The sequence below is a fragment of the Triturus cristatus genome, chromosome 2_2 (genome assembly GCF_964204655.1).
Source record: "Triturus cristatus chromosome 2_2, aTriCri1.1, whole genome shotgun sequence".
In the NCBI taxonomy this organism is placed as follows: Eukaryota; Metazoa; Chordata; class Amphibia; order Caudata; family Salamandridae; genus Triturus; species Triturus cristatus.
In genome coordinates this window covers 346,395,320-346,417,599 of record NC_140582.1, presented here as the reverse complement: position 1 = coordinate 346,417,599, position 22,280 = coordinate 346,395,320, and positions in this window count along the sequence as shown.

Below are 22,280 nucleotides of genomic sequence, written 5' to 3'. Positions count from 1 at the left end.
CTTGATACCAAAGCAAATCAATTAAGTGCCATGAAAGCAGTTGACCCAGACTTAAACCTTAAGTACAAAATCCCCTCTCACAGGCAAAGCTAGAAAGGCTTCCTAGGAAATGTGAGATCTCTCCACAAACATGCTATTGCGATATGGGACCTGCTAAACTCAAATACATCCGAAATTGGCTTTATGACGGAGACATGGTTAAAGCCGACTAGCTCCCCTGCAATTGCCTTCGCTATTCCAGAAGGGTATAGGATTCAAAGGCTTGACAGGAAGACTAAAACTGGAGGCGGGATTGCCATCGTTCATAATGATAGAACAAAAATCACTATTTTAGAACAGCTTAGTAATGAGCAGATCGAAATCCAGATTTTCAGGATGGGTCTCTCACCTAAAAACAGCTGGAAAAGGGGCACTGGTATACCAACCACCAGGCCCCATTGCCAAATTCTCTCTTCAACTCATGGAGTTGATAGCTCCTTACGTGATCTCTTCCAGCAACTTCGAGCTGCTGGGAGACTTTAATATCCACAGTGAATGCCTTGATAAAGCAGAAACGTCATCCTTCTTGGCAGATCTTGGCCACTATTACTTCTTTCTGAACCCCTGGTGCCTCTTTCTCCACCCCTCTTCTCTTTCTGCACTCCTCTTGCCTCTTTCTGTACCTCTGTTCCTTCTTTCTGCACTTCTTTTGTTATTTTCAGCACCTCTCTTGCTTCTTTCTGCACCACTCTTGCCTCTTTCTCCATCCCTCTTCCACCCTTTTTGCACCTCTCTTGCTTCTTTCTGCACCTCGCTTGTCTCTTTCTCTACCCCTCTTCCCTCTTTCTGCACCTCTTTTGCTTCTTTTTGCACCTCTCTTGCTTCTTTCTGCACCCCTTGTGCCTCATTCTGTACCCCTCTGCCTTCTTTTTGCACCCCTCTTGCTTCTTTCTGCACCTCTGTTGCATCTTTCTGCAATACTCTTGCTTCTTTCTGCACCTCTCTGGCTTTTTTCTGCATCCCTCTTGCTTCTTTCTGCACCCCTCTTGCCTGTCTCCATCCCTCTTCCCTCTTTCTGCACCTCTGTTGCTTCTTTCTGCACCTCTCTTCTCTCTTTCTCTACCCCTCTTCCCTCTTTCTGCACCTCTGTTGCTTCTTTCTGCACCTTTCTTGCTTCTTTCTGCACCCCTTGTGCCTTATTCTGCACCTCTCTGCCCTCTTTATGCACCCCTCTTGCTTCTTTCTGCACCTCTGTTGCATATTTCTTCAATACTATTGCTTCTTTCTGCATCTCTCTTGCTTTTTTCTGAATCCCTCTTGCTTCTTTCGGCACTCCTCGTGCCTCGTTCTGCACCCCTCTGCCCTCTTTTTGCACCCGTCTTGCTTCTTTCTGGACCTCTGTTGCATCTTTCTGCACTTCTTGTGTTTCTTTCTGCACCTCTCTTGTTTCTATCTTTATCCCTCTTGCCTCTTTCTCCACCCACTTCCCCATTTTTACATCTCTGTTGCTTCTATCTGCACCTCTCTTCCTTCTTTCTGCACCCCTCTTGCCTCTTTCTCCATCCCTCTTCCCTCTTTCTGCACCTCTGTTGCTTCTTTCTGCACCACTCTTGTCTCTTTCTCCACCCCTCTTCCCTATTTCTGCACCACTGTTGCTTCTTTCTATACCTCATTTGCTTCTTTCTGCACCCCTTGTGCCTCATTCTGCCCCCCTCTGTCATCTTTTTGCACCCCTCTTGCTTCTTTCTGGACCTCTGTTGCATCTTTCTGCAATACTCTTGCTTCTTTCTGCACCTCTCTTACTTTTTTCTGCATTTCTCTAGATTCTTTCTGCACCCCTCGTGCCTCATTCTGCACCCCTCTCCCATCTTTCTGCATTCCTCTTGCCTCTTTCTGTACATCTATCACTTCTTTCTGTGCTTCTTTTGTTTCTTTCTGAACCTCTCTTGTTTCTTTCTGTATCCCTGTTGCCTCTGTGTCCACCCCACTTCCCCATTTCTACATCTCTGTTGCTTCTTTCTGTACCTCTCTTGCCTTTTTTTGCATCCCTCATGCCACTTTCTGCACCCCTCTTCAGTTTTTTTACAGTTCTCTTGCCTCTTTCTGCACCTCTGTTGCTTCTTTCTGCACTTCTATTCTTTCTTTCTGTACCCCTCTTGCTTCTTTCTGCATTGCTCTTGCTTTTTTCTGCACCTCACTTGCCTCTTTCTGCACTTCTCCTGATTATTTCTACACCTCTGTTGCCTCTTTCTGCACACACAGGGCTACTTCTAAACTGACCTCAGGCTCAGCAGTGCCTCTTTCTGTATCCATCTTGCCTCTTTCTGTACCTCTGTTGGTTCTGTCTAGAACCCTCTTACTTCTTTTTGCATCCCTTGTGCCTCTTTCTGCACCTTTCTTCCCTCTTTCTGCACCCCTCTTGCCTCTTTCTGTACATCTGTTCCTTCTTTCTGCACTTCTTTTGTTACTTTCTGTACCTCTCTTGCTTCTTTCTGCACCCCTCTTGCCTCTTTCTCCATCCCACTTATCTCTTTCTGTAACTCTGTTGCTTCTTTCTGTACCTCTCTTGTTTCTTTCTGCTCCACTCGTGCCTCATTCTGTACCCCTCTGCCCTCTTTTTGCACCCCTCTTGCTTCTTTCTGCACCTCTGTTTCATATTTCTGCAATACTATTGCTTCTTTCTCTACCACTCTTGCTTTTTTCTGCATCCCTCTTGCTTCTTTCTGCACCCCTTGTGCCTCGTTCTGCACCCCTCTTCCATCTTTCTGCACTCCTCTTGCCTCTTTCTGTACCACTGTTGCTTCTCTCTGCACTTCTTTTGTTTCCTTCTGCACCTCTCTTGTTTCTTTCTGTTTCCCTCTTGCCTCTTTCTCTACCCCACTTCCCCATTTCTACATCTCTGTTGCTTCTTTCTGTACCTTTCTTGCTTCTTTTTGCATCCCTCATGCCACTTTCTGCACCCCTCTTCCCTCTTTTTGCAGTTCTCTTGCCTCTTTCTGTACCTCTGTTGCTTTTTTCTGCATCCCTCTTGCCTTCTTTCTGCACCCCTCGTGCCTCCTTCTGCACCCCTCTTCCATCTTTCTACATTCCTCTTTCCTATTTCTGTACATCTGTCGCTTCTTTCTGCACTTCTGTTCCTTCTTTCTGTACCCCTCTTGCTTCTTTCTGCATTGCTCTTGCTTTTTTCTGCACCTCACTTGCCTCTTTCTGCACTTCTCCTGATTATTTCTACACCTCTGTTGCCTCTTTCTGCACACACAGGGCTACTTCTAAACTGACCTCAGGCTCAACAGTGCCTCTTTCTGTACCCATCTTGCCTCTTTCTGCACCTCTGTTGGTTCTGTCTAGAACCCTCTTATTTCTTTTTGCATCCCTTGTGCCTCTTTCTGCACCCTTCTTCCCTCTTTCTGCACCCCTCTTGCCTCTTTCTGCACCTCTGTTCCTTCTTTCTGCACCTCTTTTGTTACTTTCTGTACCTCTCTTGCATCTTTCTGCACCCCTCTTGCCTCTTTCTCCAGCCCTCTTCTCTCTTTCTGTACCTCTGTTGCTTCTTTCTGTACCTCTCTTGTCTCTTTCTCCTCCGCTCTTCCCTCTTTCTGCACCCCTGTTGCTTCTTTCTGCACCTCTCTTGGTTCTTTCTGCTCCACTCGTGCCTCATTCTGTACCCCTCTGCCCTCTTTTTGCACCCCTCTTGCTTCTTTCTGCACCTGTGTTTCATATTTCTGCAATACTACTGCTTCTTTCTTCACCTCTCTTGCTTCTTTCTGCACCCCTCTTCCAACTTTCTGTACTCCTCTTGTCTCTTTCTGTACCTCTGTTGCTTCTTTCTGCACTTCTTTTATGCTTTCTGCACCTCTCATTTCTTTCTGTATTCCTCTTGCCTCTTTCTCTACCCCACTTCCCCACTTCTACATCTCTGTTGCTTCTTTCTGCACCTTTCTTGCTTCTTTTTGCATCCCTCATGCCACTTTCTGCACCCCTCTTCCCTCTTTTTGCAGTTCTCTTGCCTCTTTCTGCACCTCTGTTGCTTCTTTCTGCGCTTCTATTCCTTCTTTCTGCACCCCTCCTGCCTCTTTCTGTACCCCTCTTGCTTATTTCTACATTGTTCGTGCTTCTTTCTGCACTTCACTTGCCTCTTTCTGTACTTCTACTGATTCTTTCTACACCTCTGTTGCCTCTTTCTGCACACATAGGGTTACTTCTAAACTGACCTCAGGTTTAGCAGTGCCTCTTGTTCTACCCATCTTGCCTCTTTCTGCACCTCTGTTTGTTCTGTCTAGAACCCTCTTACTTCTTGTTCCATCCCTCGTGCCTCTTTCTGTACCCTTATTCCCTCTTTCTTCACTGCTCTTGCCTCTTTCTGTACCTCTGTTGCTTCTTTCTGTACTTCTTTTGTTTCTTTCTGCATCTCTCTTCTTTCTTTCTGTATCCCTCATGCCTCTTTCTCCACTCCTATTCCCTCTTTTTGCAGTTCTCTTGCTCTTTCTGTACCTCTGTTGCTTCTTTCTGCAATTCTCTTCCTTCTTTCTGCACCCCTCTGCCTCTTTCTGTACCCCTCTTGCTTCTTTCTGCATAGCTCTTGCTCTTTCTGTACCTCAGTTGCCTTCTTCTACACTTCTCCTGCTTCTTTCTACACCTCTGTTGCCTCTTTCTTCACACACAGGTGTTGTTTTAAAAATTTTCACTAAGGATTGCTGCTCTACATTAGACCCACCTGTTAAAACTCGCTGCCTCCCCGGAGCTGTTCTTCCCGGGCCACCACGGGCTATCCCGATTGAGTGGAGGGAGGTACTTCCGGCACTCTAGTCCTGTTTCACACAACAGAAAAGTGGAAGGAATACGGAGCGCGCAGCAGACACGCACAAGCAAGTTGTGGTATAGTGCACTAGCTGATCCTCCACTTAAGCTTTTTTAATCACGGATTAACTGCAAACTGTTGCATGTTTTTAGAGCAAACTCTCTGCATGCTTTTAAAATGGTAACACTGTTTTTAGGCTTTCTTGTTTTACAAATAGTCACTAATGATTGCTGCTCTACATTAGACCCACCTGTTAAAACTCGCTGCCTCCCCCGAGCCGTTCTCCCCAGTCCACCACGGGCTATCCCAATTGAGTGGAGGGAGGTACTTCCGGCAGGGAGGAGGTTGGTGCTCTAGTCCTGTTTCACACACCTTAAAGCAGATGGAACACGGAGCGCAGATCTAGTCACACTGAAACTCCAAATAATAAATGATGGCCCTACTCACACTGCAGGGCACACCCTAGACATTGTCTTTTCCAACTCACCTTTTCTCCAATGTGAAGCCCCAAAGTCAGTAGGCTGCTCTGACCACACACTTATTGACTTTCAATTACAGGGACTCAGAGAACTGCAGCCGCCCACCCCATGCAATCAATCCTCATATAGACAATGGCATAAAATCAACCCAGGAACCTTCTCTATTGCCTTCACTCCCCCTAGGGACCTTCAACATAGTAACATTGAAGAGAGTCTAGCCCACTTCAATAAATCAGCCTTAGCTGCTATTGAACTGATTGCTCCATTGAAAACTAGCCCAAACAAACACTGACAAACCAAGGCAGTGTGGTTCACCCCCAAACTTCATAAGGAAAAGAGCCACTGCAAAAATCTAGAAAGAAGATGGCATTGAACCCATCTCGAAGTGGACAAAGAAAATTACAGGTTAGCTCTCTCCCTCTATCACAAAAGTATAAAGCATAGCCGGAAAACACATATAGCCCAACAACTTAGCCAAGCTGAAAACACCCCTAAAGCCCTGTACCAAATTCTGAAAGCTTTCACCAGCCCCAAAGCATGCAAATTGGAAGAAAGCTTCTCTCAACCTCTCTGCGATAAAATAGGTGCCTTCCTCATACAGAAAATAGACACCATCTATAATAAGATCGCCGCGACCAGCTGTCCTCCGTTGCCAAACACCATCACAGGATCTCCCCTTAGCACTAGGAAAACAACACTGTTGAATTTCCCTCTTTTATTGCTGGAAGAGACTGAGATGCTAATGTGCAAAGTAAAATCTGGCTACCCCCTTTCGATGTCCTACCTGCAAGTATCTCAGCCTCTCTTGCAAAAACACTATCAGACCCCATCTGTTCTTTATTAAACCAATCTCTGAAGGAAGGCCACCTACCCTTAACATGGAAGGCGGCTCTGGTCATCCCAATCTGGACGAACGCAAAAGCGTCCATGGAAGATCTGTCGAACCTCCGCCCTATCTCCCTCTTATCATATCTGAGCAAAGTTCCGGAAAAACATGTCAACACTCATCTATCAGTCCATATCAAATTGACTGGCTACCTGGATCCATCCCAATCAAGCATCCGGCCCAAACATAGCATGGTAGCTGTCACCGATAACATCAGGTTTGCACTAGATCAGGGCCAACCTACCCTCCTGGTGTTATTAGATCTCTCCGCCGCATTTGATACGGTTGACCACCAGACTATGCTCATGAGACTGAAGGAAGCCAGGATTGGGGGAGTGGCGCTGCAATGGTTGACCAGTTTCCTCTCCAATCGGACCCAGACCATTAACTTGGGCCCATACCGGTCCAATTCGATAGAACTGACCAAGGGAGTACCTCAAGGCTCATGTCTAAGTCCAACCTTGTTCAAAATATACATTGCTCCCTTGGCGGCCCTCCTGAGGAACCATGGACTCCTGATTGGTGGCCCAAAGAATTGGGAACTACTCTGTCTCCCAAAAAAATGGCAAAGGATCTAGGGGTGCACCTCCAACAGACTCTAACAATGAAAGAGCATGTAACCCATACTGTTGGCTCATGCTTTCATGCACTGGGCCTGCTGAGAAGAGTGTTTCCCTATCTCCCTGATCTCCTGCGAAAGACCCTGAACCAAACCCTGGTGCTTAGTAATTTAGATTATTGTAACGCCTTACTGATCGCAGCCCACGAGTCTTCCCTCAATCGCCTTCAGATGGTAAAAAATACCGCAGCATGCTTATTTTTATACGCCCCTCACAGATCAGCTTCACTCCCTCTTCTATACCAACTTCACTGGCTGCCAGTACGGAAACGTGTGAAGTTTAAGATCTGCTGCCTGGCACACAAGGCAATATGGGGAAATGGACCCTCCTACTTGGCCGAGAGGCTCCATCAGTATATCCCCCAAAGGGACCTACAATCTGGCTCGAAATCTCTGCTCAAAATCCCCAGGATGAAAAAAGCACGAACAGGAGGCAAGGCCTTTTCATATCAGGCACCACTGATATGGAACCATCTTCCAATTGTCTTAAGACAATGCCCAGACCATCTGAAATTTAGAAAGGCCTTGAAAACTGCTCTCTTTTAGACCAGCCCACCTAACATCTTCTTCTGCAAATCCGCAAGCGCCGAGATACCCTTTAGGGGGTGATTCATGCGCTATATAAATTCATAAACTAAACTAGACTAAACTAAACAGGTGTACTTTTAAAATGACCTCTGGCTCAGCAGTGCCTCTTTCTGCACCTCTGTTGGTTCTTTCTGCATTGAACGTGCTTCTTTCTGCACCTCTGTTGCAAATTTCTGCATCCCTATTGCCTCTTTCTATAATACCCCTCTTCCCTCTTTCTATATCAATCTTGCCTCGGTCTGCACACCTATTCCCTCTTTCTGCACCCTTTTTGCCAGTTTCTGCAACTCTCTTGCCTCTTTCTGCAGTTCTCTTGCCTCCTTCTGCACCTCACTTGCCTGTTTCTGCACCTCTCTTGCTTCTTTCTGCAGCATCTTACCTTTTTCTGCATATCTCTTGCCTCTTTCTGCACCTCTCTTGCCACTTTCTGCACATCTCTTGGTTCTTTATGCACTACTCTTGCCTCTTTATGCACCAATCTTGCCTCTTTTTGCACCTCCTTTACTTCTTTCTGCAATGCTCTTGCTTGTTTTGCACCTCTGTTGCAAATTTCTGCATCCCTCTTGCTTCTTTCTGCATCCCTCTTTCTGTACTTCTCTTCCTCTTTCCGCACCCCTCTTGCCTCTTTCTGCACCTGTTACTTCTTTCTGTACCTCTCTTCCCTCTTTCTGCACCTCTCTTGCCTCTTTCTGCACCCTTCTTCTCTCTTTCTACACCTCTTTTCCCTCTTTCTGCACCTCTCTTCTCTCTTATTGCACGCCTCTTGCCTCTTTCTGCACCTCTGTTGTTTCTTTCTGCACTGCTCTTGCTTCTTTTTGCACCCCACTTGCCTCTTTCTGTACGTTTCTTTCCTCTTTGCGTACCTCTTGCCTCTTTCTGCACTCCTCTAGCCTCTTTCCTCATCTCTTTTGCTTGTTTCTGCTCTACTTTTGCCTCTTTCTGTACCCCTCTTGTCTCTTTCTGCACCTCTGTTGGTTCTTTCTGCATTGAACTTGCTTCTTTCTGCACCTTTGTTGCGAATTTCTGCATCCCTATTGCCTCTTTCTATAATACCCCTCTTCCCTCTTTCTGTATCAATCTTGCCTCGGTCTGCACACCTATTCCCTCTTTCTGCACCCCTTTTGCCAGTTTCTGCAACTCTCTTGCCTCTTTCTGCAGTTCTCTTGCCTCCTTCTGCACCTCACTTGCCTGTTTCTGCACCTCTCTTGCTTCTTTCTGCAGCATCTTACCTTTTTCTGCACATCTCTTGCCTCTTTCTGCACCTCTCTTGCCACTTTCTGCACATCTCTTGGTTCTTTATGCACTGCTCTTGCCTCTTTCTGCATCGCTGTTGTTTCTTTCTGCACTGCTCTTGCTTCTTTCTGCATTTCTCTTCCCTCTTTGTGCAGTTCTCTTGCCTCCTTCTAGACCCCTGTTGCTTCTTTCTGTACTTCTCCTGCCTCTTTCTACACTCCTGTTGCTTCATTCTGCACTCCCCATGCTTCTTTCTGCACCTGTCTTGCTTCTTTCTGCACCCTGTTGTCTCTTTCTGCACTCGTCTTCCCTCTTTCTGCACCTCTTTTGCCTTCTTCTGTACCTCACTTGCTTCTTTCTGCACTTCTCTTTCTTCTTTCTGAATACTTCTTCCCATTTTATGCACATCTCTTGCCTCTTTCTGCACATCTTTTGCCTCTTTCTGCAATGCTCTTGCTTGTTTTGCACCTCTGTTGCAAATTTCTGCATCCCTCTTGCCTCTTTCTGCATCCCTCTTTCTGTACTTCTCTTCCTCTTTCCGCACCCCTCTTGCCTCTTTCTGCACCTGTTACTTCTTTCTGCATTTCTCTTGCTTCTTTCTGCACTTCTGTTGCTTCTTTCTACACCCCACTTGCCTCTTTCTATACCTTTCTTCCCTCTTTCTGTACCTCTCTTCCCTCTTTCTGCACATCTCTTGCCTCTCTCTGCACCCTTCTTCCCTCTTTCTACACCTCTTTTCCCTCTTTCTGCACCTCTCTTCTCTCTTATTGCATGCCTCTTGCCTCTTTCTGCACCTCTGTTGTTTCTTTCTGCACTGCTCTTGCTCCTTTTTGCACCCCACTTGCCTCATTCTGTACGCTTCTTTCCTCTTTGTGTACCTCTTGCCTCTTTCTGCACCCCTCTAGCCTATTTCCTCATCTCTTTTGCTTGTTTCTGCTCTACTTTTGCCTCTTTCTGTACCCCTCTTGCCTCATTCTACACCTGTGTTGTTTCTTGCTGCACTGCTCTTGCTTCTTTCTGCACCCCTCTTGGAAATTTCTACACCCCTCTTGCCTGTTTTGGCACCCCTCTTCTCTCTTTCTGCATCCCTGTTCCCTCTTTCTGCACCTCTGCTGCTTCATTCTGTGCATCTCGTGCTTCTTTCTGTGTGTGCATCTTTCTGCACACGAGGGCTACTTTTAAACTGACCTCAGACTCAGAAGTGCACACATGCAAGTGCAGAAAAGGGCTGCTGGCCTCTAAACTGCCATGCCCTAATATATGCTAGGGATTTAGAGGTAGTTTTAATCCCCCTTCCCTATTATGTACTAGGGCCTTACAGGGGAGGGCTTGCCAATCACAGGGGTACCCCAACCCATAGTGTATCCTAGTGTATGTAGGTGTTTCCACTGTATTCTAAGTGTCATTCAGCATAGTACTGGCTCCGGGCCTGGTTAAGCAGAGCCCAGGGTCAATCAGTCAGTTACCACCAGTACCAGTCAGCAAAAAGTTGGGGGGTGCACAGTGCATAAGATGACTTTGCAACAAGGCCACTTTCTGCACCTCTGTTGGTTCTTTCTACACTTTTCTTGCTTCTTTCTGCGCCTTTCTTCCTCTTTCTGGACTTCTGTATCCTCTTTCTGCATTTCTCTTGCTTCTATCTGCGCCTTTCTTCCTCTTTCTGCACATGTCCTACCTATGAAGACATAGTTATAAATTAGAATTTTAAAAACCTTAGAAATTCACAGAAAAAACACAGCTTTCAGGGACGTTATAGTTAGTCAAACATTGCAAAATCAGAGAAATTCTGCCATTATAGTTAGTTGAACTAACTATAGATCACGCCCATCCATGCACTGCTAATGACATCACATATTATATCATTCATGACGTGGTCAGTGACATCACTGATGACATCTCAAATGACATCACTGATGACATCCTCCACGTAATAATCCGATGTACTCTTCAAACCCTAATATAGCCTTTGATACACCCACTCTAAAATACAGACTACTATTTGTGAAACCATAGACACACCAATACCAATTACTACATACCCACTCACTGATTCCTAGGTCTATTCACACATCCACTCATTCACCCATACAGTCACTCATACATGCAGCCACTCATCAATACAGCACTATCATATGCACTCATAAACCTATACAGACACTCACACACCACACTCATCCATAAAGTTACTCACACACCTACTCAGTCATGCAAAGAATCAATCACACTCCAATTTTCTCACCTATACAGTTATACACATAAGACCTCACTTATTCATACAGATACTAACACATACTTACTCTCTTATATAATCATTGACACAAGCACACACTCATCCATACAGCCACTCTCACAATCACTTACTCTCACATATAGTCATTTATATTCTCCAACACTCACATATACTGCCTTTCATATATGTAGTTACTCACACATGTACGACTGAGACATCCATTCACTCACCAACATACCTATATATATACTCTCACCCACCCACACAGCCCTTTACAGATGCACTCTTGAACTCATACACCCAGTGAATCACCCACTCACACATCTATGCACAGTCACACCCCCACCACACAGACACTCAGGCACCCATACAGATACTCAGACATGTACGTTATAGTTAGAAATTAGCATTTAAAAAACCTTTGAAATTCACTGAAAAAACCTTAGGTTTCAGGGGCGTTATAGTTAGCTGGACATTTCACTTGTAAATTCCACTGTTCTAGTTAGTTCAGCTAACTATAACTCACGCCCTCGCAATGCACTGCTAATGACGTCACATATTACATCATTCATGGCATGGTCAGTAACATCGCTGATGACATCACTGATGACATCTCCGAAGAAAGTATATTTGTAATTGCTTAATAAAAACTGTCTCAAACCTAGACTGAAATTTTTGCTGTGCAACCACAGCTCCCTGTCAGAAAATTAAATATACACATTATAAGTAAATAGTGCTCCGGGGAAGTATCCCACCCACAAACTTCATAAAAAGAACATACTCTGTTATTTTCCCGCCGTGATTTGTACACCCCATGCCAATTATATAAATGGCCCTTAAAATATATAAAAAACAATTTTTACCTTCACGATCCCTGTCCACCACCTTGTGACCACTGTACAGAGTTAATAGTGTTCCTACCCTCCCTGCAACTACTTTGTTTTCCCGTACTCCATTGAAGTGCGGCACAAAATGGTTCACAACAGTGAACCATTCCCAGCCAATAATGAGCCAACTTGTACTCGGAACACTTTAGCAAATAAAATATCCATGGTGTTCCTACTTTCAATGGTTTACAGCCAATAAACATTAAGCTTGGAAAGCTCCTGCTTGGAACATGTTACCCAATCAGATGTCCCTGATGCTCCGCGGAGGGAGAGCGAATGGCTGGCAACACTTCTACTTTCAATGGTTCGCAGCCAATAAGGTCCTGCTTGGAACACGTCAGCCAATCAGATGTCCCTGGTACTCCGCGGATGGGGAGGAAATGGCTCGCAACACTTCTCCTTTCAATGGTTCGCAGCCAATGAACATTGATCTCGTTGTTGGAACACCTCAGCCAATTAAACGTTAATTTTGTTCCGCGCACAGGAACAGAACACACCCTCCCACATAATATTACATTTCGTCTAAGAAAGTGACACTGTCCGTGATAAAAGTAAACACCGCATTATAAGTAAACATTACTCCGCAATATATTAAAGAAAACTGCAATACAGCGCATTGTTATTTTCTCGATATGATTTACACAGCCTACTGAACATTGCTGCAATACCACACATTCACAATACCTGTCTGTGCATCGTTACACAGCCTACTGAACATTGCCGCAATACCGCACATTCACATTACCTGTGTGTGCACCCTACTCACTCCTTGCCACAATATGGAGCATTGTTTTCCCGACGGGATTTCCAGACCCTACGCAAACTTGCTGCAATGCCGCACACCGTTGTTCTGAAGACGTAATTGCCATGGCCTACGCAACATTCAAACTCTCTGCCTCTGCATCGTACAGACTGCTTAAACTAAGACCACAGTGTACTTTACCCTCTTATACAATTATTCTCTTTTTTTCAGCCCTACGCCTTTCAACTCAGTCACAAAATGGCTGCCAACACTTCCTAGTTTCAACAGCTTGCAGCCAATGAGCCGCACGCTCGTAACGCCTCAGCCAATCAGATGTCAGAATTCGCAAATATCGATATCTGTAAATTTCCAAATTTCTCATAAACTACTGAACGGAGTTACCCCGTTTAAACAAAAGCGTGCTTTCTGAACCAAGACCTTTCTCCCTGCCAAATTTGGCATAATTCCGTTCAGCAGTTTGACCTGTAGCCTTGTCTAAAGTTTCCTATGGAAATTGCATGGAGAAAACATGTTTTGGGACCCCCCTTTTTTCTCAGCCCCCCCTCGAACCATCACCCCCAAACTTTCAGGATAGGAGATGACCTAGAAAGAGGAACTTTTTGGGAAATTTCCTAAAGATTCGTCAATCGACGCCGAAGTTATAAGCAAATCAACTAATGCTTATCCTATGGAAACATGGTTCTAACTATAACTATCTACTGGCGACCGCCAGTAGATAATATATATATATGTCGTTCACATGCCAAATGCGCTGGTGCCAACCGTGGCAGCAGACAGCCACACAAATCAGCAATTCAATCCCACAAGGTCAGGAAGAAGACGGCACAACCATCCGTGATTCAAGTAATTTATTCAGCTACAACAACGCGTTTCACCCGCAGACGGCCTTTGTCAAGTTGTTTTGCATTTCTCGCGGTCGCCATTTTAAACGTAACCTCATCATGATAGACATAAACAAAATATCCATTGTGACAAATTCGCACTGTTACATAAAGGGAATTCATAATTTGCACATTTTATGAACAATTCATTTGTATGTACTTGGTGGAATAACCAAATAAATTAAAAATAAAGAAAATATAACCTTTTCAATGATGAGGCTTCGAGATATTCCATAGAAATAGAAAACAGTGGGGCGACAACCAACAAAGAAAGCGGAGGAAGAGGTCGCGGCAGACCAAGAAGAAAGGTCGCAAACAAAAAGAATTATTCAAACTAACTAGAAGAGGGGGCAGAAGCAAGTACTGGTCACAAAATGAATCCAATAAAGCCAGTGCAGATATGGACAGATCCATCATTAATGTGTCCAACCGTGTCCTATCAGCAGATGAAGAATCAATGCTGAAATTGGGCCTGACCTTCTGTCCAGTAACAGACTGGAATTACGTAGACACTAGAATAGATCTCTATTTATTCGTAAGAAAACTCAAACTTATGAAAATACATGCTACAAAATACAATGAACAAAGACGCAATATGACGGCTATACCGGTGCAACAAACATCATCATCAAATTTTGCAATGGAAGAAGTGGAATCCATCCTAACAATAAATGAATTGGAAACCAACAGCAATACTCATAGCTCGGATAATGTTGGTACGACATTAAAAAACCTGGGCTTTATCATCGACATCCCTTCAAAAAGTGGTTTCAAGATATAATCTGCTTTTAATCCAAATGTAGTTTTTGATATCATTGAAACTTTTCATCAGGCTATGATATTTGAATTGACTATGTTGAGGGAGGACAAATCATATAGAGTATGGGACAACCTCACAAAAAGACAAAGAGATACGATAAACAGTTTAATGGAAGACCCAGCGGTAATCATCAAGACCTCGGACAAAGGGGGGAACATCATTGTATGGGATATCAAAGGCTACAGAGAAGAATCGAATCATCAATTAAGTGATTCAAAATGCTATGAGACCATCAGTTGGGAGTTCTATGAGAACATGGTGAAAACCTACTCTGAAAAATTGATTGGGTGGTGGACTAGTGGTTTATTGGATGATGATGAATACAGGTTTTTGAAGAATTAAAATCCCAAAATAGCCTGTATTTACTACTTACCTAAGGTACATAAGCATCCCACCAGACCACCAGGGAGGCCCATTGTGTCATCTAATGGGGGACTACTAGAAAGTACGTCTATCTTCTTGGATTATTTTCTGGCACCATTTGTGAAATATCTAAGATCATATTGCAAAGACAGCACTGACTTTCTGAAACATATTCATGATGTACGATGGGAGCAAGGTTTCCTGATGATATCATTAGATGTCTGTTCACTGTACACCTGTATCGATCAGAAGAAGGGTGTAGAAGCATGTATGCATTTCCTCAGGAGGAACTGTTTGGATAGATTGGATCACACTATGATGTTTAAAGAAATGGTGCTTTTCTGTATTCAAGAAAAAAAAATTGTTTGAAAAAGAACTGTTTAGGCAAGAATCAGGTGCTGCAATGGGCACCTGCTTTGCCCCCAGCCTGGCGAACTTATTTCTAGGCTGGTGGGAGGAGCAGGTGGTATGGAGCGATGAGAATGAGATATTTACAGAACATATACCGCTTTGGCTGCGATACATAGACGATCTCTGCATCATATGGGATGGTGGAAGAGATCGGGCTGTGGAATTTAATAATGCACTCTCCAGGAACAACTTGAATCTAAGTTTCACTCATACCATCAGTGATGTTGAATGTGAATTTTTGGATATCAAAGTCAAAGTGGTTAATAACAAATTGGTAACCTCACTGTTCCGTAAAAGCACAGCAGGGAACACCACCATGCATGCTCGAAGCCACCACCCGACCACCCTCCTAAATAGTATCCCCTATGGTGAATTTCTGCGGGCTCGCAGAAATTGCAGTACCGATGAGGCGTACAAAAAGGAACATCTAAATATGAGCCTATGCTTTAAGCAACGTGGGTACTCTGATAAAATTCTGAAACAGGCAAGCAATAAACTATCCAATAGTTCACAAACTGATATCCTCTTTGCCCCCAAAAAAGAGAAAGATGACAGCAATAACAAAGAAAGTCCCAGGATGATAACAACTTTCAATGCAAGGGCAGGTGGACTTAAAAATCTAATGAGTAAATATTGGCCGCTTGTTAGATCAGACCCTGTGATAGGTAAATCCATGAGTAACTTACCTGTTGTCACATACAGAAGACCTATATCACTTAAAGACAAATTAGTTGATAGTTATCAAAACCCGCCACTCCCTCTCTTCTAAAATAAAAAGAGTTTGAACAAAAAAAAAAAAACCCGGCACCCACAACAACATGGTTCCCAACACCAAATGGGTTTCACAAGTGCAGTGCTTGTAAAGCATACAAGAATGTCTGTAGCTGTAAAACATTCAAATTACACAATGGAAAGGACAAAACCATTAACAAGTTTATCACCTGTACCACAGAATATGTTGTTTATCTATTGGAGTTCCCCTGTGGGCTCCGCTACACAGGGAGCACCAAATGAGCTTTAAAAAAAAACTAATTTTGGAGCACCAACGTGCTATTGCGAATTTGGACTTTAGCTATCCGGTGGCAAGGCATTTTTACAATGTACATAACAGCAACAGAAAGTTGTTGAGCTTCTGTGGTATTGATCGAGTTCTCAAACACATTCATGGAGGTAACAGGGAGAAAGAGCTATGCATCCTGGAGTCTCGATACATTATAGATCTTAATACGAGAACCATTTATGGCCTCCACAGGGAAGAAGAATTAAGCACCCACATAGGTGTTTAATTTCCTGATTGCTCTGAATCCGTAAATTTCCGTGTCCCAAGAGAGTGTAAATATGGACTATTGTCCTTTTAATAGAGTTGGTATCCATAACCGTGGCTCGCTGCGAACTGTGGGTGTTCACACATTGCAGGGTTAGATTGAACCTTGGGTTTTTATCTCTATGGGGCACTTAATTTAATAGGACCCCTGGATTCTTTTTTTTTTTAAATCTGTTTATTGAACTGAAACAACAGAGTCATGCATTACAGATATAGGTATCATACGTCATATTAGTTGCCGTATTTTAGAGGCATCAGTACAGTACTTTCGCTATAGCGTACAAAATTACCAGCCATGCAGTGATATTCAAACCATACAATGTTCTTCGGGTGATGGGATATGTGGGGGTTCGCACAGTCCTCCCCGATACATATTCCATTTAGACCACATTGCAATCCATTTTTTGGGACATCCCCGGGCTACATAGACTGTTTTCTCTCTCACCATACACCAGTCCATGTCCTCTTTCCATTTCTTCAGTTTCGGTGGCGCGGCGGCTCCCCATGACTGCGCTATATTACGCTTAGCAATCATCTGCCCCAGTGTGGCCCATATCCTCCCCTTCACATTTAGATCTGTGGGCTCCCAGATGTTCAACAGGCATCTCTTGGCCTTGGGCATAAGAGGGATTCCCCAAATCGTGCTCATACATTGCAAAATGTTTTGCCAGTACTCTTGAATCAATGGGCATTCCCAAAGAATTTGCATGAAACCTTCCATCCCACACCGTCTCCTGCACTGCCCATCTATGCTTTTGCCCATAAGCCTTAATTGCCTCTCTGAGAGATAAGCCCTGTGTAGGATTTTGAGTTGAACTAGCTTGAGTTTGGCCGATATGGCCACTTGCTTTGGCGATGAGAGTGCCTCCTGCCATTCTTCATCGTCCATTTCAAGGCCGTCCCTTACCCATTTCTCTCTAAGGGCAGTGAGGGGATCGGGGGTGTGGTGAAAAAGCTTTTTATATGTGAGGGATATACATTTTTCCGGTAGGTGCCCGTCGAGCAGCCGGTCCTCGAGTGGGGATGACTCAGGCAGCTCCGAACCAACCGGTATGTTTGCCTGCAGGGAGTGTGTAATCTGTGCATAGCGAAAGCGCTCCGATTCAGCCATTTCGTATGTCTGCTGCAATGTAGGGAACGGTACCACTCCCTCCCTCCCCCATAGGTCCCTTATGTGCGAGATGCCTATGAGGTCCCATTTGTCAAAGCCCATTGTTCGCCCCAAAGTTCCTAGCTGTTCAGCATCCCATAGGGGGGTGGCCATAGTGAGCTTATTGGCTCATCCTAGCGCTTTATTGACTACATGCCACAGCTGTACAGCGTGTTTCGTGGGTCCTGTAAGTGTGAACCTGGTTGGTTTGGAGTAAAGTGCTCTTTTGAAATCTCCACCAGGCAGCAACCACCTATCCATACCATATGCTGGGTCATCCCCGTTTCCGTATTGGCATTGGTTGATTGCTGCCAGATGCGTCGCCCAGTAGTACTTCCTGATGTCTGGCAGGGCGATACCCCCATCGTACCATCCGAGCATAAGCTTACCGAGCGCTATCCGTGGTCTACCGTCCCATAGTAGATCTCTCTGCAGGGACTCGACCTCCAGAAAGAATGCATTTGGTACCACATCCGGGTAGTTCTGGAAGGCATATAAGAATCTAGGCAAAGCCATCATTTTAAACAAGGCTTCTCTCCCGAGCAGGGACAAGGGCAACTTTCTCCAGACTTCTACATCTCTTCGTAATCTCTGCAGAGGAGGAATCAAATTCCTCTCGTATCTATCCCTGGCATCCGCGGTTATATATATGCCCAGATATCGAAATCCATCTACCGCAACCTGTATCGCGCATTCCCTAGGGAGCGAAGGAGCGGCCCCGTGGAGTACATAGATCGTCGATTTGCTCCAGTTGATTCGGAAACCCGAGTTTCGTCCGAAACTGGCAAAAATGTCTAACACTACTCTCAGTGAACGCGCAGGGGAAGAGAGGTAGAGAAGGATATCATCAGCGTACAGCGAAATTCTATCCTCCCACCCCTCAGTCCAGCGAAGTCCACGGATAGAGACATCACTTCGGATCTATGCCGCAAGCGGTTCCAGGGAGAGGGCAAATAATAGCGGCGAAAGAGGACACCCCTGTCTGGTACCTCTGCCCAGGGCGAACACTTCCGACCTCTTATTATTGACCGTTACTTGAGCCAACGGATCTGCATATAAAGGCGGATCCACCCTATAAAGTTGGGCCCGAAGCCCATCTTTTGAAGCACCGCAAAGAGGTATGCCCATTCTAGGGTATCAAATGCCATGGTGGCGTCTAAAGAGACCACTACTGCATCCTCTTGGATTCTGGGGCAGTGCCCCAGCACTCCGTGAAGGCGCCGTAGATTGAGGGCTGTATTCCGGTGGGGTATAAATCCCGATTGGTCCGGGTGCACTAATTTGGTTATAATATGGCGGAGTCTGTTAGCTAACAACTTAGCCAGTATTTTAGGCTCTGCATTTAGAAGGGATATTGGTTTCTACGAGGTACATTCATCTCTTGGTTTCCCGGGTTTGGGAATGGTGACCAATGTTGCTATGCGCTGATCCCTTGGCAGCTTACCGAGTTTCTTACTATCATAGAACATAGCTTTCAAATGAGGCACTATTTTATCTGGCTTGATTTTGTACAGTTCAATAGGAAGGCCGTTGGGCCCTAGCGCTTTGCCTACCTTAAGATCTCCTATTGCCTTAGCCAGTTCTTCCGTAGTGAGGTCTTCCTCCATCATGTCGCGATCCTGTTCAGAGAGAGTGTGCAGTTTAATGTCTGCCAAAAATTCGGAAGAGTCGCTCTCTGTGAACTCAGAGTCTCTCCGGTACACCCTTTCAAAATGCATAGCGAATTCTCTAGCTATATCGTGGGGTTCAGTGAGGATGACCCCCGAAGCACTCTTAAGCTCGGGTACGACCCTCTGCGTCTTCTCTTTTTTGTCTAGCCAGGCTATAAGCTTGCCCGCTTTATCACCCTGATCATTTATACGTCCGACCCTGTCACGCGTCAAAGTTCGTGCCGCGTCTGTGGCTATTGATTTGTATTCCGCCGCTCTCAGCTGCAATTGGTGAGCGAGGTCGTCGTCTAGGCTGCACCCTGCTCTCTCCTCTAGTCGAGCGATTTCACACTTGACCTCAATCAGCTGTTTTTCTTTCTCTTTTCGCCTGCCCGCAGCCACCGAGATGGCCTGACCCCTGAGCACTGTCTTAAATGCCTCCCACAAAGTAGCCGGGGAATCCACGGTGCCCTCGTTATTGAGGAAGTATTGCTCAATGACCTTACACAGTGCTGCTCTAGTTTCTGGACCTTTCAGAGACCATGTATAGGTGTTATGCCCTCAACTCTTTTGTCCCCAATCATAAGGTGGACCCATATTGGTGAATGATCAGAGATTCCTCTAGGCAAGTGCCTGATGTCTGTTGTTAGCATGTCTGCCTGTACTGGAGAAAGGATATAGTCAATTCTCGAGAGCGTATGGTGGGCCCCTGACAGAAATGTATATTCTTTATTATCAGGATGTCGCTTCCTCCAGAGATCGACAAAGCCGAAGGCATCAAGGAAGGTAGGAAGCCACTGCTGTCCCGGTCCTATGTCTCGGGGTGGGTGTCTGTCCAACGCTCCCGAAAGGACGGCGTTGAAGTCGCCCCCAATCACTAGGCGTCCCTCTGGGAGCCCGAGTAGAAAGGTGCCAAGGTCTCTATAGGATTGAACTTGCAAGCCAGGTGGGATGTATACTGCCACCAGTACGAGTGTGCGCTCCTCCCATCGCCCCGTGACCGCCACAAAGCGTCCAAGTGGATCTGTCCATGTGCGCTGAACCTCGAAGGGGAAGGTGTGGCGTAGAAGGACCCCTACTCCTCTAGATCCGGTAGTGAACCCCGCATGTGCAACCAATCTGTAGCCCCACCTATTGATTGCTCTACACGTGTTACCTATTAGGTGCGTTTCTTGCAGTAGTGCAACTTCTGGGGAGTGTCGTTTGAGGTGTTGCAGCACAATACTTCTCTTTATTTTGTCCCCCAACCCGTTAACGTTCCAGCTTATAAGTTTAAGACTTTTATCCCAATGCATGTCTGGTGTGTAAGGAGGTCGTCCCTAGCCATTCATGGACCATGCCTACAATCCTTCGTACGAACACTCTGTATTTGCATAACAAACAAGAACTCCCCCCTCCTCCCACTCCCCCCCCAGCCACCCGCCCACCAGTCCCCAACAACATAGTGCCTCCGACGCCCAATCCCCCCTCCCTGCTACCCTGCCACGTAGGTTCCAAACTACCCACATCCCCAACCAGCAGAGTGCCTATCCCCCCCAAAGAGTGAACAACTGTGTCCTGGGGAAGTGGTCAGTAGCCGACCCCAGCCGCCCAAGGTCGTTTCCCCCGTTTCACAGGAACAGAGCTACCAGACATGGGTACCAGAGCGGTACTGCCACTCCCAGGTGGAACCGGTCGTGGCAGTAAGTGAGGCACCCCACCCACCACTATATGAAATGGGTCCCAACCGTAACCACGTATCTCCCCAGCATCCCCAAAGTGCAGCACAGAGGTATATGATTGTTACATAAAACAGTGGGCCCCCTTTCTGCTGCTCCTTGTGATAGTGCCTCCCAAGTTGTACATTACGGTTTCGTGCAGTTTTTCCCTGGCGGGGGCACGGAAGTCCTGATCCTCCCAGTTTCGTTATCTTGGTGCACGGCCCGGGCTGCTGGACCTCGATCTCCATGTGCGCCCAGTACGTAGTTCCTGGTCAACAAGTTCTCCTGTAGTCGCCGCCTCTCGTTGTTCTGGTTCTTTATGTTTCACGGTGGCTCTGGAGCCCTTCCTCTGGTCCGACTTCCCTTCCAGCCAGTTCTGGCCCTCCTGTGGGTCGGTGAAAAAGTGTGATTTCCCATCTGCAAGGATTTTTAACTTCGCTGGGAAAAACATCATATATTTGATCCCGCGCTGTCGCAAGGCTGCTTTCACCCCTTCGGATGACCGCCGCTCCTGTTGTACCTGCAACGTGAAGTCAGGGAAGAACCGAATGTTCGTGTTTTCATATTTAACATCTCCCTGGGTCCTTGCTGCCTGTAGGATGGCATCCCGGTCTCTATAATTCAGGAGCTTTGCGATGATAGTTCTGGGAGCCGCTCCCGGCCTTGGTTTAGGGACCGGTGCCCTATGTGCCCTTTCCACCGTGAAGAGAGAGGATAGCCTTGCAGGCTTGAGGTGATTTAGGATGAGGTCCTCCAGGAATAGGTCAGCGCTCGGCCCCTCCAGTCCCTCCGGGACCCCCACCACTCTGATGTTACTGCGCCGGGCCCTCCCTTCTTGGTCCTCGAGCTTCATTGCCATCTGGCGGTGTTGGTGAGTCAGAGCGTTTATTCTCTCCTCCAATCGTTTCGTGGTTGTCTGGAGGTCTGTGACATTTATTTCAGTTTCTTTGACCCGCTCCGTAGTTTTGGTCATGTCGGCCCTCATTAGGTTCATTTCGATTGACATTTTGTCCATTTTTGTTTCAAGGGTGGTTCCCAGCCCCTTAATGGCCGCCATGATGGACTGCAGGGATGGCTCAGACTCCCCCCGAAGTTCTCCCTGCGTATCGTCGGATTGCATCGTCGGTTTGGGAATGGCGTATTTGTCCAGCTTGTTGGACTGCACCGCGGCGCCATTTTGGGTCTCATACTTGCTGCGCGTCCGCTGTCTCCACGCCTCCAGCGGCCCACACCAGTCGTCCCCAGACGTGGATCCCAGCGGGAGGGGTGTCTAGCAATCCGAAAGTATGTTTCCCTTCGGTTCTCTCACGTGTCAGCGTGCTTTTAACTGTCTCAGCTTCTCACCAGGACACGGATGTGATCAATGTGGCCCATTAGATGCGGTGCTGTTCGTCCTGACTCATGCCGGTTCATGCAGGCCTCCCAGACGTCATATGTCTGCACCCCCTGTGCGCGTTCATCTAGACCCGTGGATCAGGCCTGCAAGGTCCCCCCTGGGGGAGTCGTCGTGCGCACCGCAA